Here is a 2,865-nt window from a genome sequence, read left to right on the forward strand (position 1 = left end):
ACGCCGACGCCGACGCCAAGGTGATGACAATAGCTCATAGTTTTTTTTCAAAAAATAGATGAGCTAAAAAGCAAAATAAAAGTAGCCGGTACCAGGGCTCGAACCAGTGACCCCCGGAGTCCTAGAGTTAGTCTGAAGTAAAAACGCATTAGCCCTCTCGGCTATTCCGCCGGATATACACAATTTAAGTATTTTATACCTTATATAAGCAATCTTCGTAGTTTCGTAAATTTAAACGACAACAACAGAACTCTCCAAATTATTCAATTGTTTCGCGTTGCAACGCTTTATAGTTTTTAGGTTTTCAAATCGTCACAAGATACATATCGTGGCTATATTGGACTATGGTAGATGTTCAGTAATACTGTTTTCTCACAAATATCATAACTAAAACGAAAATTTGCGAATCTGAAACAACTTTTTTCAATTTTGTCAATTTACCAAACCGTGAACAGATCCCTTTAATATTCAGTTTCAGCGATAATGAAACATTTTTTTATGTTGTCTATCGTATCCCTGTAATAATTGTTGAACTCGTGGTCAACGTATTATAAATTGAGACCTGTGAATATAAACAAGCGTAACCGTATACTAGTGCGTTATTCTTATTCGGACTCCCCTTTGTTTATCGCCAGCCTCAGATTTATGAATGAGCTGAGCGAAAATACTACGTCACGCAGACGCAGCAGAAAGTGGACTATTTTAATCATTCATAAACAATCTCCTACGCGACACGTTCAATACGATCATTGTTTTTTAATTATTTTCTATAAAACACCATTCGAAACTATTGCATTTAACACGATATTAATATAATGTTTTTATTTGTGAATAACCATAATTGGAGAACTCAAACCTCTTGAATAAATTATACAACTCTTTCTTGCGCGGATACGCGTAGTAAACGGGAATTGGGCTCCTAGTAGCTAGGCCGTACCGACCTGAATTTTACACTAAGCACTTTAGACGGTCAATAAAGCGACCATCTAAAAATGATTCAACGCTTGAGAAAAATGATGCACAGGTAAGTTCTACTTTTTGTGATTTATTTACGCTATAACATGAACTTAAAAGCTTCACGTGTCTCTGTTGTAAAAAGTAGACTTATGGATTGGTGGTGAATAGAGATGCAACGATTCGATCCGATGCATTGAAAATCGGTTCGAAATGCGTCGATTCGATTACGATACCAAACCTACCGAATTCGATTCGATTCTTTAACATATAGACATATATATACATAGATACGTAAAGCTCGCTGTATTCTATGGCGTAACATTTGGGTCAAAAGTCAACAAGACCTACTAGGTAAAATGAGAAATGTACGTCGACGTACAATATGTACGTCGACGTACAAAAATTGTACGTCGACGTACAAATATGAAACACACGTCGACGTATATATTTTCTGAAAAGCCAATCAAAACACTCGTCTCTTGAGCCGCTTTTCCTTCAGATTTATTCATAATCAATGTTGAAAATCTCTTTTTTAATTGAGGAAAAGAATGAATCAAAATATCAAAATTGAAAAAAAAGAATTAAAAATAAGTATCTACTTGACGGTATTTATTCTAAAATCGTTTTAAGTAATAAATATTATTAACTGCTGAGACCGTTTTAGCGTAAATATTGTCAGATCGTGAAATCTGTCAGATAAACCGGAAATCTGACGATTCTTGCAGTACCCCCGTGAGATTGCTCAGATCAGTCGCCGTGAAAAATGTCAGATTGATGACAAGTAATATTTAACGCATGGTTGTTTCAATTAAACTTCATTTCGCGTTTTAACGCCTTGCAGTTATTTTCGGACATCTTTTTTTCGGACGTTGAACGTAAACACGTACCGGTAGTTCACAACAAAGATATCAAAACAGTAGTTCTAACACCATGCAAACATTTGAATTTTAAAACGATTTTCATTTCAAATGTTATATATATCGATGCTGTACATGCATTACGTTTTAAATAAATATGGTAATGCGTAATTTACAGTGTTGCAGTACGTGTTTTAATACAAAGATAAAACATTGATTTAAGAAAATATTTTCAGGTTATATATATTATTTCAGATAAAAAATGTTAAAAACTGATTATAAACAAAATACAGTTCCAGAAATGTATAATCCCAATCGCTGTTTTTATCATTATTTTAGCTAATTCACATGTACACTCAATTCAGGAAAATTATTGTATTATTATCAATATATTTCACACAATCATATTTACCACTATCATCATTTTTTAGTCTGTCAATAAGCTCGATTGGTCATTGTCGGTTTGGCTCTGGTACTGCTTAAAAGTACCTCGGGTACTCTTAAGTATACTTTAATGTACCCCGGGTACGCTAAATATTCGAAAACGTACCATCGGTCGGTCTGCCAGTGCAGTCTCTCACAAACTTTTCAGGGCTTTATCTCAGAAACTCAATATAAGTTTTTAACTTGAAACTTGGTGTGTGTATAAATATCGCTGAGGAGAGATGAATGCACAAGAACCATAACCCGTCGCTTTCTGAAATAAGAATTATTGCTCTTTGTTGTTTTTGTATGATGTAACTAGGGCTATATCTCAGATACTATACAAGAATTTAACATGAAACTTCATGGGTGTATGGCAGAACCATCCTGTAATTGTTGAATATATGTGAATTTAGCCTGAAAGAATGCATTTAACCGAGGTATTTAAAGGAAACCATCAGCACATATATGACTGGAAAGTATATGTATTATTATTACTATACAATCATTTTCCAACAATTTATAAAATAGATGTTTTATATGAATAAATTATGTAATTCATAGCTAAGATCGATCACTAAAATATGTCTGATATCAATTCAATAAATCATGAAAGAAAATATATACA

The sequence above is a fragment of the Dreissena polymorpha genome, chromosome 11 (genome assembly GCF_020536995.1).
Source record: "Dreissena polymorpha isolate Duluth1 chromosome 11, UMN_Dpol_1.0, whole genome shotgun sequence".
In the NCBI taxonomy this organism is placed as follows: Eukaryota; Metazoa; Mollusca; class Bivalvia; order Myida; family Dreissenidae; genus Dreissena; species Dreissena polymorpha.